This window comes from Columba livia, chromosome 24 (assembly GCF_036013475.1).
Source record: "Columba livia isolate bColLiv1 breed racing homer chromosome 24, bColLiv1.pat.W.v2, whole genome shotgun sequence".
NCBI classification, from domain to species: domain Eukaryota; kingdom Metazoa; phylum Chordata; class Aves; order Columbiformes; family Columbidae; genus Columba; species Columba livia.
This window is the reverse complement of record NC_088625.1, coordinates 1,294,850-1,309,589: the sequence shown is the minus strand read 5'-3', so window position 1 is coordinate 1,309,589 and position 14,740 is coordinate 1,294,850. Positions and strand designations below refer to the sequence as shown.

The window sequence follows — 14,740 nt, the reverse complement described above, 5'->3', positions numbered from 1 at the left end:
AGTGTCATCCATGACGGGCTCACGCGGTCAGGTGTCACTGCTGCTTTAACACCACCACGGACCCCGCAAGGCTGAAGAGGGTGACGTACCTGCTGTGTGCAGAGGGGTTGGAGGCATTTCCAGGCTGCTTTAGCATGTGAATAGCATAATCCTGCGGCCTCCCCGAGCCGGACGATGGTGCTGGTTTCTGTCAACACCATGCCTTTGGAACTCCCCAGGGCCTGCTTCAGAAGCAGAGGGACTGGGGAAGGTCAGTAGGCATTTCTGTAGCCAGCATGGTCTCTAGGGGCAGCAAGACGAAAGCACAGGTAGCACAGGGAGTGCGTTAAGTGAGCTGTGTCTCTACTAAACACAGTCCCGTGTGCTTTGGGACCACCCAGGGCTCTGTTACGCGTCCCACAGCCACCCTGCCCTGGATCTTCAAAGCCCAGTTCCAGAAGGCGCAATGTGAATTTCAGCTAAAGACATGGAAATAAGCCTCCTGCAGCGTGCTGCTTTGCCGTCCTGCTCCCACAGCAGTCTTGCAGATAAACTAGAAGATGGAGCTAGGATTTGACCTGACAAAGGTAGGGTACGAATCTAGAGGTCACACTTGTAGAGCTCAGCAGGTGGGACATCAGCACATGACTTTCTCTGCAGCAAGCCGATCTGTGTTTTACCCTCTTTCTCTGCAGAAGAGGTGCTGCCCCCCTCTCTCCTTCCAGCCCATCCTCAGTAATGCACTGTAACCCATGACCCCTGGGAGAAAAGATGAGAATACTAATTGCTCAGAAACACACCACAGAAAGCGGACTAATGCTGAACAGCAATGGAAATTACAGCACGGACATCATCAGGATCCATCACAGCTAATGAGATTAGAGTGGCTACCACAAGCATTTATAATGATCCGCTCAGTGCACCCAAATTTTTGTCAGCACCTCTGAGCCAGGCTTTGCTCTTCTCCTGCCCTCTACTTGCACACTTCGAAAGTACAGACAAGGGAGGACCCCAGGAGCCTTTCATCCTGCTCTGTACCTCTCTTATACAACCCTTGTTTCTAATTGTACGCAGGCACAACAGCAACAGCACTGACTTCATAGCAAACCCCCTTAATGAATAAATCATCCCAATTTCAAGGCAAAGTTAGTACAACCATCCACTGTGTCGTTTCCATGAATCACAGTGATAAAGGGCCATGCTTGTTGAGACATTGCTTATGCAAATGCCATACAGCACTAATGAATGTAAGCAAAGTCCTCCAGTGCCAGGACAAGGCGGGCTGGTGCCAAAACTCCTAGGAAGCGGCTGTTCCTTTGTTCAAAGGATCCAAGGTTATGGTCCTTGTTCTTCAGGGACATATTTTCACTGCAAATATTTCTGATTTATAAGCAGCGAGGCCTCTCTTCGTGTTTCTGGAAAACTGTGATAGGGGAGGAGGTATTGTGAACCAGGATGATTCCAAGATCAGCTCTTTTATGATGAGATAGCAGCATATTGGGAGCGCAGTGTAAGGCACTGGAAAAGACCCACAATACTCTGGATTTCCTTCATCATTCTCCAAAGCCCAATCTAATTTAACACCTCACAAAGCGGGGCTTTGCTGAGGAGGTGTCTCTGTTTTCAAGCAGATCTCTTTGCTTTTGTATCTGTGCTGACATTTGGAACCTTGATGGTATTGTTTGTATTTTCTAGAAGCCTATAAAAGAGGTCCAGAGCCAAACAGGGGTTAGTCATGCGGTGCTAGATGATTTATGAGTGAAGCACAAGAAAAGGCCCTACCGCAAACAGCCAGAAGGACAAAATAGATGGGCGAGGGACAGGACAGCAGAGAAAGGAGGAATGATTTCCTCAGGGTCACACGAGTCACCGTACAAAGCTGGGAACAGGCTTGATGATTCACAGGGAAGGGCAGTATGTTGTACTGCTGATGCACGAGTCTGATATCCCTGACTAACACACCACAGGAAGAAATTATCCCGTGCTCCAGAATTCTCTGGCACCAAGTATCAGCCAAAAAAGGTCTAAAACAGTGAATGGAACTCAATATATGCCACCAAAGGTTTTCTGTTCCCAACAGGTGCCAAGCACAATTGATTTTCATTTACAGTTGCTTTCTTTGTTAGATGATGTCATGGATTATTTATCTCTAAAAGCATTAAATGATACAAAGCACTTGATGAGTCATTGGGAAAAACAGCCTTCAAGTCTAGCTGGTGCAAGAAGAAAGGACCATAAATTCCCTAGCCTCAGTGTTTCCAAGACTTTAAAGCAATCGCATCGGTCTCATATAGTGAATGCAAGGAGAGCAGCCCTCCCACCATTCCCAAGTCATGCAATTGAACAGCCGGTACTTCACAGCTTGGTATTTCAGTTCAAAGCCCAACAGTGTCACTTGATGCTCCAGAGATGGGCACGTGAAGGCTCCTTGGGCTGATGCTGTTGGCTGTGCCTCGATGGGCCAGGGCTGGGGCATTAGTGCTGTTCAGTCTGCAGCTGAGCCAGTAAAAGGCATCATTTCCCCAGTGGATAACGCTATTGGAACGTTCAACCTGCCAGGTTGGTACCCCCTGCCATAGTTCTGTGTTTTATTAGGTTCATGCAATCCCCTTTTGCAGCCTCAAAACAAAAACATGCCTCAAGCACACTGATAAAGGGCTTTTGAATGGAGACAGAGGAATCGCGTGTCACTTCACAATTAGCGCTTTAATTTTGAACAGTAATTAGGGCGCTGGTGGTTGGAGAGCTTAGTTCTCATCGACCCACTTACATTGTTCAGAGGAGGCCTAAAGAGATACCAAAGTTTGCAAACAAATCAGTAAGAGAAGTGAAAAGTCAGTAGCAACTGCAGCTGATGAGCTGAATAGTGGTGACCTGGGAAATGCTTCACAGAACAACTTGGTTACTAGAGCATGGAAGAAGCGTTAGTTCAGTTACAGTACACAATACTATAGGTGGGAATCCACAGTCCGGCTTTGGTTCACCAGGAAGTTCTCCTAGGCACTATTACAATTATCCTATCAAGCTCTGACATCCTCTGATGCAAGAGGAAAAAATGTAATTTATTTGATGGTGTAAACACAATAACTAAAGCCAAAAGTCCATGAAGAGCCTTGGGTGTGAATTCATTACGAATACACTCTGATTAAATGAGATTTACTGGCTCTTCTTTGCATAAGGAAGTGGAGTGAAGTCTGGAAATAGAGACAGATGGAGATCAGCACATTCCAGCCGTAATATAAACAGGACACGGACAGAGCTCCTCTCCAAGGATGTGACCACGCAGCTGTGGGATGTGAACAGCTATTCCTAGAGGCAGAAAGGAGGTGACAGCTGAGGTAAATGCGTGTTAAATCAATAGTCGGCTCTGGTAGAAGCGAAGGCAACTATTTTGCCTGTATGACTCATATAAGCCAGAGGCCTCTTCCTAAATGCCAAACTTCACATCTTTCTCAGCCTCAAAAGAAAGATTTGTACTTGTTGCTTCGATTCTCATTCTTTTCTCAAAAGTTTTGTATGATCCTGCTCTGGAAAGGGATATATAGGCAAAACCATGTATCTGATTTACTGTCTCCAAGAGCACAGATATCAATGCAAACAGGCTTATTTGTTTTACAAGTGCCTGTACACATAATATTAAAATCAAATATTGGTTCTGAAGTGGCGACTCGTAATGGGATAGAGTTTTACTTGGTAAATATAGCTGGGTTTGCGTGGGGATTCACGTCAGGCTCCGCACAAACAAACCCAAAGTAAATGTTTGCTGATCTCGCTTGGGACTTCGGCTGCTTCACCTCTGGAAACGGGACAAATCCTGCAACCCCCTGTGGGCTTCACCTTGTAAGTTCGTCCCCTCGGGCAGGCACGGATAGCAGGACAGCCCGAGCCGAGCAGGGAACACGGTTCATTCTTGCGCTCTATCAGTGATCAATCAAGGAACACAAACAGCAACCAAGCGAGGCCGAAATCAGCCACTCGGCTGCCTGGAATAGTGCATTTCCAAAATATTTAAGTTCCTCCCAGAGCCAGGATGAAAATGCTTTTTGCCTTAGTCCTGCTGCTTTTTTCTTTTTAGCTGGAGAGAGTTTGCAATTACCTGAGAGAAATGTCACTATTCTGATGCCATCTAAGAGACTTTGCTCGGGTTCTTTGTGCAAACGTGAGCAGCAAACCGGCTCTATAATTGTCTCAATACACCAACCTACTAAATGCATGGACCAACATGTTAATTAAAACACACATGGCTTAAAACGCACTTGGACTTTCTTTAAGAATTGCTGTATTACTTGTCTTAAATGAAAAAAACAAGTGTCCAGAGGAATCTAAGGTCTGCAAAGAGGTGGGCTGGAATGGAACTCCAAGAGGTTGCAAAGGGAATACACTGCCGCCCTAAAACTGAATTCTTCCATCTTCATTCCTAAAGATTACATCCATTAGGCCCTTTCCTCCCACTCTGCGCTGATTTTTCTATACACGGATATATATATATACACACACAGTTACTATTTTAAGTGCCTTTTAAATACAAATGTTGCCAATTAGCCCATGTTTTGTGCAGTGTCTGGAAAATATAAAATCAAAGTATTCATCCAAATCCACATATGGCCAGATCCTCGGTTGGTGTCAATGCTTGCAGCCCTGCTAATTCTTTTTGGAGGGGGGCCACTTTATGCCTGCTAAGGGTATGGCTGAGTGGAATCCAACTGAGAGCCTCTCCTTGGCTTCTCCAAGATATAGATCTGGACCATTGTTATTACAAAAGCTTCAAAATATCTGGAATATGTTAAATATTGGGACAGCTACTCTGGTAAACAACCATATGTTGGAATATTCTCCTAGTACCTCAAACCCCACGAAGCAGAAAATGCGGAGCCTGTTTCCTCTCTTCCTGTTTATATTTGCACCAATAATACTCATTTTCAAATTTAATTTAACATATGCCTGACGGCCCCAGCCAAAAATTGCAATTGGCAGCTCCGGTTCCTGGCACGGCTGAATTCAGGGTGGACCGTCTCTGCGGATCAAATAGAAAGCAGCACCATTGGTGAGGCCTGGAATCCAAGTTATTCCCAGGCATGTGCCCAAATCTTTGGTTAATTGCAGCACAGGTCAGGAAAGTGTGTAAGGAGCAAATTCTGCTACCTATTCAGTCGGAAACGAGAAATCACTCTGAAGTATGTGACGGTACAGGGCTGTATATAAACAGGAGTTTAACAGAAAGTTAAATTTGTGGAAATTAAGATTCAAATCCATGAAAGTTTAAAACACACGGTCAATTCAGATGCTGTGTGCCTTTCCTTAAAAAGTATACTCTCTAGGCAGCATAATTTGGATAGAGCTTGTCACTGGACCGTGAAGTGGAAGTGTTCCTGCCTGGCTTCAAACATAGGCTTTGCAATTGTAGGAATAAATGAAGTTGAACAGTAGCTGAACCCACCGAAGGGGCATTTTAAAACCGAGAGAGGCAGGAAAACGAAACATAAAACAACAAACGGAAGGACAAATAGTAATAATGCCAATGAAGCATGAAGAATCACACAGTGATAGGTGCTTCCTTACTTCCAGCCCGTTTTGGCTGCAGAGGGTTCAGCAGGGATGCTGCTGTTACCTGATCCCTGATGCCATGGTGACGGGCAATGTCAGCCCAGCTGCATTCCATCAGCATAGAACCCTGAGAAGGGCCAGGTCTGGGCTGCCAGGTCTGCAGTGCTACCAGTCTAATGTACGCAGACACAAAGGCACGCTCGGACACCTGAACGGGAGGTGGGTTTGCTCCCATCGTGTTACACACAGCAGCTCGTACTCGGGACTGGTCCCTTAGTCTGTCCTCTGATATCCTTTGGCTGAGATGCATCTCTGCCGCGCCTGGGTTGAGATCAGAGGTGCTCAGCAAGTGGGAGGGAGGACAGTATCTCTTGGGAGATGGTCCAGCACACTCTCCTCATTTACCACCCCTCCGAGCATCTCAGGAATCCAGCTGGCAGCACAATAGCTGGCTGCATAAGCGAGATTTAATGGGGCCAAATGAGAGCTAATTGCGTCCCTACTACAAAGCACAGGAGGCTCCAGAGGAAAGGTCAGGCTGTCAAAGGCTCCAGCATGCTGGGTAGGTAGGAGCTATTTTCAGTCAGATACGGAGATTCCAGCACATCTCTCGCTGCTGCCTTGTTTCTATAGCAATACAAGGGCCAGGCTGCACTGGGCTGCACAGGGACTCAGATAGCAAATGGAAATATAGCTTCATACAAACAGGAGTGTCACTGCTCCAGACCACCTGTCCTGGGGTGTGGGAATGTCTTGGGAAGATGCTGCGCACTCTGTGCTAAATGCTCGATGCGGAGAGCTGTTCTGAGTAAAGAAAATGTGCATCTGCCTGCCACATTACATAAAAAGTGCTAGAGTATGAATAGAAGGCAAGAAGGGAAACAAGTATCCCAGAATGGAAACGATGTTAACTAGAAATAATACAATCCCTTCTATTGGGTTTTTTAAAGATATTGATGAATTTGATGCTAAGGATTTAATCATCTGAATATGAACCATCCTAAAGCTGGGTGGTCCAAACAGCCCATAGAAGAGCAGCTGCAGTATCCCCAGGAAATGTGGTGTGTTTTCCCTCCCCTCTCCCTTTTCTCGTTCGTTTTCTGGCGTGACTCAGCACCTGCACGATGTGTCAGCACCCGAGCACCATTTGGGGAACTTAAAAAGGAACCAGGAGAGCTGTCAGTTCATTAGATATGCACACACCTAAGGGGCTGTTCTCTTACCACACGGAACTCCAACTGTGCTGGCTGCTGTGCATTTAGAGACAGTCTCTGCCCCAAAAAGAACACAGCATGCAATTAGGAAAACCAAGGAAGACTGAATGGCAAGAAGTGCTGCTATATCTGCTTTTTCAGCTTAGGAGCTGACATGTACAGGGGTTAAAGCATGCTATAGGCATGCATGGACCCCTATATCCCCAAAGCAGGGGGATAGGGCCCCCAGTTTCATGGGTGTCCCACTCCCTACAGCCTACGCCGTTATCTTCCTGCAAGCTGCAGTCCCTGCGCTCTGTACATGTCGTTAGAATGGCAGCATTCCCTTCCCAAAGCAAACAGATGTCTGAGTTCTCTGTCACAATTAGTGCTTTCCCGGCACCAGCTGCTCCAGGTAGGAATTCAATGAAATCCACAAGGTTTACTTGTAAGTCACATGGAGAATTACTTGGGGGTTTTTTGGTGGGTTGGTTTGTAGTTGGTGTGTGTGTGCTTTGTTTTGTTTGGTTGTTTTTTCTGGTCCTACCAGTAACACCCTGTTCGGTATGGGAACTGGCTTTGTTTCCCCAGCCTGGCAATACTGCAGAATCTGTTCTCACGTGGCTTTCTTATCACCTCTCTCTGTTTCCTCCTCTCATGAACCGTCACATTATGTTTTGTTACTTCTCAGCAGTTCAGCCTCCAAGTCCAAACGTATCCACACACCTCAGGACACCAGAAAGCACAGAGAAATTTATCTAAAGGTCTGACTTCGATGAAATTCACCACCAGACTGACCGCTTGTGTTTCGGACCAGTACCCTCCCAGATCTGTGGCCACACACAGAGAAAGTCTTCCAGAAATCCCGAGTGGGTCTGTTTGTTGTCCCTCGGGCCAGCAGGGCCAGTCCCACACGAGCCACTACCGCTCCTGCCCCCTCGCTCGCTGCAGCTGCTCCCTGGTGTCCGAAAGGCATTAAAACAGTGGTCGTCATTGCTGGTGCTGCTTAATTACATGCCCCCTGTTATATCACTGAGGCTGGAAAGAAATATCTTCTCCTATGCCTAGCATAGCACTATGCTCCGTTCCCAGCTGATTCCCATTTCCATTTCCCCTTCAGCACTGCTTTTCTGTTTCATTTGCTTGTAAATGCCAAGCACTTTAAATGATTGTATAGGGGAGGTTCACTGCTGCGGGAAGAGCCTGCCTTCCTTCTGGCTTCATTTCCCAGGGGTTCACAAGCAGTGCTTCAAGGTGAGCACTGGACTAGTTGATTAATATGAGCAGTAGAGGAAGATGCTGGCAATATCTAGTGTGCATGACATATGTGGAAGTAAAAGGTCTATTGAATAGTTGCTTAGCCTTGCACCAAATGCTACCCATCACATGCCTCGCAATACGGACGAGTTCTACCTGCCTGAGAACAAACATTCATGGGGCACCACTGCGGCAGCTCCTCTTTCTCACCCCTCTTAAAATCCTCCAAGCATGACATTTGACAGCCTTTTTCATTCCTCAGGGTTGGATGCTAGCATTTCTCCTTATCATAGTGGCTTCTCAGGAATGTGTATTTGCTTCGCTTTGTATATTGTGCTTTTTGAACACCTGTTTTTCACCAGTATTGCCCAAGTCCAGCCTCCTTCCAGTGGCTCCACAAGCTGTTTTCCTGCAAAAACCTCATCTTTGGGAACCTCAGTTTATAATTTCGTGATAAACTTCTCCACAGAAACATGCTGTTGGTTTACATTGTGTACTCAAGTCACAAGATGGAAGGCAAGCAGCTTAATGTTCACTGCGCACAGCAGAACAGACCGAATGAAGTGGTATAAAATTTGCACAGAAGTGAAAAAACAAACAAGAACTGATAAGAACCAAGAGCAGATCTGCTCCTTTACATCCTCCACATCACTAATACGAGCTATTGGGAGGGAGGAGGTGACTTGGGTACTTGAAGATGCAAAACATGGAAGAAAAGAAGGTAGCATCTGGGAAATGAAAAATCCTCAAGCCTATACTGTAAGTGTAACTTGCATTGCCACACATCATTCTCTTCTCTAGGGACCAGGTTGTTTGGCTCCAGCCTCACAGCACTGCTTCATTTAGACAGGCAAGGGCGTTAATTAGAAGCATGAATGACCTGAGCCCACCCGGATCTAAAGCCGAGGCAGCTAAGAGCAAGACCACTGCAAGGCTGCTGAGCTGCTGGTGAGTGGCACCTGGGTTACACTCACACTCAAACACGGCTCCTGAAGGGTTAGAAGCCAAAAACAGCCCCCAAAATAACAAAAACCTAACCCAGAAAACCTGTGCTTATGCCCCACTGCTTGTTATAACCTTCCTGGCAGATAAGCTGGAAACCCTTACTTAACAGGTGAGTCTTAGTCCTGTTTCCCTCCATTGAACCAGCATTCCTGGAAGAGAAGAGAGGTGGAGCAGTGGAAGAGCAGCATCAATGGTTAGTTAAAATAATGCAGATTCTTTGGGTTTGCTTTGTGGTACTTAAACCTGTCTCTATTCTAGAGCTTTCCATCATATGCTTACAATTCTTGTGCATCCATAAAGATTCCCAACACCATTTTGGATCACGCATTTTGTTCTTTGTGAATAAGCGCCATACCCAAAGGTCTGCGAGGTTGCAGACGTATTGTGCCAAAAGTGACGTGCTGGTTTTGACTCCTGGTCTGCTGTTTCAAACATGAACTCCTTTCTGTGTTGCTAGGAGGGCTGTTCTTTGCTGTTATTGATTAGGAAGTATTCAGAAGTGTTGTGTGAAGCCCTGCCTCTTGTTTCAGACTGAATCACTTTGATGATAGAGGATTTACTTCTTATTATTGTGTGTCTGTAGGCTGCAAATCAGCCTGGCTCCCGAGGGTACTACGCGCACATAAAAAGTGTCCCAAAGAAATGGATAGACCAAGCCTTATTTCTGTTTTCTCAGTGTATTTTCTAAACACAGTTAGAAAATACATTTATCAACTTATTTTCTAAACACAGTTAGAAAATAAGTTGATAAATGTTTCTTCCATGAACCTATAAAGTGCATAGTTCATAGACATGCAGCTGCCATGTATTTATGCTTCTTCGAAGGTTCAATGGGCCATGGAACAAATAATGTGAGTTTATCAGCTTTACTTGGATCCAGGTTTTTGTCTTTTTCCATATTTAAAGATCAAATTCTCTCTGTGTTCACCCTGGCCAAAAATACCTTAAAATCTCCCTGAAACAGCGCTCTAATTCAGCCGTCCTGCATGCACAGTCTGTAAGTGGAACATGTCTGGAGGTCTCCAACAAACTGGAACAAAATAAAGAATAGAAAGCAGACATTTACCAGCTCAGCTCATTCCTAATAAAGTATCCAGCCAAGTACAGCATGTTCCTCCCTCTGCAAAGCAAGCTTTCCCCCCTTCCTTTCTCAGCATGAAAGGGCCTGCCCACCAAAGCAAACCAAACTGCTGCCTTGTTTGAACACTAGCAGGCAGCAGAGAATGACCCTTCTGCTTGATTTGACTGGATCTTTGCAAAGGGAAGATGTGGGAAGGCATAACCGCATCCAGGCCTCTCTTTCTAGTCAAGATTTCTTGCCCCATGCACGCTGGTAGCTGCAAAATTGGTGGGACTCTTGCTGTATGGGGAGGGGACAGCCTGGCTTTGCTTGAACAAGGGGCTGATGAGAACGGGGCATTGGGGCACATGGCAAAGTCCAGGGCCCAGACGGTCTATTTGTTTTAAAATAAGCTGGATCCTACTTAAAGGCCTGTTTTAGAGATGGGTGCTAAGTGAAGGGTCCAAGCCTGCAGGACAGGGTAAGTTAAGGAAGATTTGCTTACCCTTGCTTGTTCGTCTGTTACATGAACACTTCAGGGTGAAGCGAAGACCAAAGGTGATTGCTGAACTGATGTTAACTGGAACAGCTGTCTTTGGGAAAAGAGCAAATGTTATTGAACCTTAAAAACAAGCCTGACCGGCTCTAAAGAGAGAAAACGTGACTGGGGTAGCAGCACACAGTCCTGCTCAGGCACAAACCGGGAGGCTGTCAGGATGATTAGAGTTTGGGAAAAGGAGCCTTTTAAAAGGTTCCAAAGTACAGGGAAGAAGATTGCTGAGCAACAGATCTTTCCTTGCAGCCACGTGCTGATAATGGCCTTTGCTAATGCCCATCTGGGTTTGCATCTCTCCATAGCAGCGATCTCAGAGCTCAGAACCCTGACAAAAAGCAACAGGACCAGATCAGGAGCGACTGGGCAGTACTGACAGGGTAACAGACTGCGGTGCGATGAACCCTGGTCCTCTTGCTGCTCTGGGATAGAAAGCAAAATAGGAGTTTTGCCTGGCAAAATGCTTAGCGGTTCTCACTGTATGTGTGTTAGGGAAGTGACTGGCAAGCTACCTGGTTTACAAGGAACTTAGAGGTTCTTTTGTGCTTTGTGGAAGTTCATCCATCCTCCCCTAGGCTGGCCAGGTGAGATGGGCACAAAGCCAAGTTCTTTCTGCAAATAGGACCTTTTTGGCTTTGTCTGAGTGGAAACTACTGCCCTTGTATGCAGTAGAGTCTTGTAGAGCTACCCTGAGCTAGCAGGGCTTTAGCCCTGCCTGAGCCAGCACGAATGGTCTTCAGCTCCTGTTTTCAGCCTGGACCTGATCCGGACAGGGAAAAGCTGATTCAGTTCAGTGGAGGAACAGAAAGGGAATAAAAGCTGTAGCCACTGAATTGGGCTGTTCCCAGAGCCACACAGCACAGCGTGTGCGTTGCAAGTTCCGTCTGTCTGTTGATACGTACACACAGTGTGCGCACAGGCCTCCCTGCGCACATATGTTTTGATCTTAGCTTTGTACTATCAGCTCTAGGAGCTGGTCCAACAAGCTCCGGCTGTGTTTCCATTCAAATGCTGTACAAGCTATGCTCTAGTTCGAAGTTTCTGTTTACAACAAGGGGATGAAAAGCCAGGGGTAGTTTTCATCTCTTTTCTGCCTGTTAGTACCATCATTAATTTGGACTCTGGCCCTTTTCTCGATCGTAACTTCTCACTAGAGAAGACAGAGAAACTGGGACAATGGGAGACCCGGGTCCCGCGTTTACCTACTGCTCGCTTGCTTTCTGACTGTTGGAAGACCTGCAGTCTGTCAGCTCCACTGCAGCTCGCTCCGCACTGGACCTCGATTTAATCAGGACATGTCACTAGTGCTGGGAGTTATTAGCTATTTCACCTTCCTGAGCGCAAGAGCTTCCTTGACGAGAACCTACCAGTGCCACATTTCAAAGGCCTTTAGTCCAGATAAGACTTGAAGGGTGAAGAGGCAACAAAAAGCAGCTAATCCACTTAACTGCCAGTGGAAACTTCACCAGCAAAAAGAGCAAGTTATTTTTTGGAATGACTTCTTGTGTAGTCAGATACTGGGGATTTCCAACAGCTGCACAGTCCTCCCTGCCTGTGTTTTCTAGTAATGAATACTAACGATCCTTCACTTCTATTTTAATTGCCCGCCTATCAAGCTTTGTTAATCTTCCCCATTTTCCTTCATCTTTCATCAAGTGTCACTTTTTTTCTGCGTTTCTTCTGGGTTGACAAGGCATTTAAACATTTCACTAAGCATTAAAAATAAAGGAAGGAAGAAAGAAATCCTCCCCTTTGCATCTGGAATGCTAGTTTCCCAGATCAGAAAATAAGTGGCTGTGGTATCTAATTAAAACTAATAGGTTAATTACAGAATATTTAGATCCCCATCCTTTCAAACCAGGAAGACTGTAGACTGCTTCCAAGTCAGACTGTGCTCATAAACCGACCCGCACTTGCAGTCAGACAGGGTTTCTTCCAGAGGGAAGCTAATGGCATTTTAGCCAGAAATTCACGAAGTGCTTGATTTATCTTTCACTGAGCAGGAAGGTTTTGGCCGGCAGAGAGCCAGAATCAGTGCCGTAGTGCATGTTGCCTCCTTGCTGTTTCTTGAAGCCATTGCTTTTACCTTTGAGAATTAGTTTCTTGTCGAGGTCCCTTAACCCCTCGAGGCCCTGCCATGGTGTTGGTGTGGCTGGTGAAGATGGGTTCTTCCCTCCAGCCTGTCCAGCAATTCCCGGGTCATGGGCTGTCCCAAAGAACTCATAGGACAGGAACATCTCAGCACAGACCTTGCATAGAACCAAAATCCCGAGTAAATAACTACATCATCCCATATTTATGTTTTTGTGACTAAAATCATGGCGCTGATTTTACGCAAACGTGGCAGAAGCAATGTGGCTTTTCTTCGGAGTCCCAGATTCTGTTGCTCAGATGTTTTTCTCTGTAATATTTGGATCATCAGCTTCCCACCACTAAGCAATGGGATTATTCTCTCATACTGGGGTAGACCAGGCATGACTGCATTGAAAATGATGATGCTTCTGGTGTGACAGGTTAATTGATCTCTCAGAGTTCGCTTTCCCCGGGTTGCACAGGGCATTCATCAACGATGGTTCAGGCCATGCCATCAGTGCATTTTTATCCTGTAAAAATGTAACATCATTTGAAGCAACAGCAGATTCTCGTTCAAGGGGAAGGTGGGAGCAGGGTGTCAAACAAAAGAAGCCCTGAGGCCAGCCCGGCCTGTGCGCTCTGCTCCAAAGAAACGTACAAGAACCCCCGTTTTAGAAGGGTGTGAGACAACAGATGCTGCATGTCGGGTCCGCTCATAGCTGCTGGAAGTTGACAAAGTTTTTAAACAGGACACTAAATACCCTTCCTCAAACGTGGCATTATATTTACAAGCGCAGATTCCCATCCCTTGCCGAATCTTGCCATATTCTGGATTTACTGTGAGGACTCCGCCAGTTTATCTGCATATTGTGTGAAAACAATATTCCTCTCTACGGCTTAGACTGTTGCATTTCTTCACTGGGCTCTTCCAAAAGGAAAGTAACAAAGGCTCCCAGGGCTCTGAGGCTCAGGCACTGTGGTGCTGGCCAAGCAACCTTGATTTTGAGCCACAAAGAAAGCAAGGGTTACTTTGGAGACTGACATTCAATAGCAATAACTATGCAGATACTGGAAAGAACTAAAGTTACGAATGCTGACTGCATGAAGACCTGCCAAAAAAGTCCTTGCAGGGAAAGGAGCAAGCAAGGGAGGGAGCTGAAGAACACCCAGTATGCGTCCCCCTGCCAGTAATCCTTGGGAAAACAGCCTAGATTTCCCTTATCCCATCCCCTGCCTCGCTCTGTGTTTGAGCTTCCTACAGCAACCATTGTGACTAAGGGATCCCTTCTCGGTTATAGCTGAACAACCTGCCTCTTTCGGCATGGAGTCATCTGCTGCCTCAGTGTTTACATTGCACTTACAGTCATGTTGCATCAACAGTCAGTCTCAGCTCCTCCTTTGTGGATGTGCTCCCTTCTCTGCACAAACGCTACGGATAGCTTGGTTTCCCAATTTTGTGAGGCATCGGAAATTAAACCAAGAAGAAAGAGGTTCACAGAGGAAGTGGGTCAGCAGGCTGTGTGTTGGCAGCAGCTGGCAGAGGAGTGAACAAGCACAATGAGGAGTTGTGGGCAACTGCTATTAAGGACTCTCCATGGAGGAATTTGTTGAATGCTGCTAGCAAGACTGCCGGGGAGGTTTGCACAGTCCCTCCCCGCTCTGGCAGCGAAGACAAAGCAGCAGCTGTGCGAAGGAGGAGCTCAGGGCAAAAGTGAGAAATGGGAGATTTTTAAATCAGTCACATATTTAGGATGAAAAATTTGAAGGGGTGTTTGTGGCCAGATCCCTATTCTGCAGAGCTGGAGTGCACGCAACCAGGTGTGCTGTGCAGGGACACAGCCTGCACTGAGCACATAGTGTGATGCTGACAAGCCGCCGTCTTCTGCTCCATAGGAGATCTCAGTGGTGGGAGTGAAGAGTATGGGGAAAAGACTCCGCCACCTCAAGATCCCACAAGAAGGTCTATGGGGAGCAGCGCCTTGTTTATGCACATCTGCTCTGCCCTGAAAGGCCCCGCAGGTACCAGTCTTGTATTCTTAAAAGCTCCTGCTGCTTCTTGCCAGCCCTGGGAGCCTC

General features: G+C 46.4%; 2 long non-coding RNA genes across 2 annotated transcripts in view; one reads left to right on the top strand and one right to left on the bottom strand.

Annotated features, from left to right (window-relative positions):
- LOC110357574 (uncharacterized) overlaps nt 1-14,740 on the top strand; it is a 38,729-nt gene that overhangs the window by 7,565 nt on the left and 16,424 nt on the right. The window lies entirely within an intron of this gene.
- LOC110357577 (uncharacterized) lies at nt 9,651-14,276 on the bottom strand. Its single transcript, XR_002411300.2, has 3 exons — nt 14,026-14,276; nt 10,544-10,631; nt 9,651-10,008 (listed from the first exon to the last, which is right to left on the bottom strand). It is a non-coding gene; the product is annotated as an uncharacterized LOC110357577 (long non-coding RNA).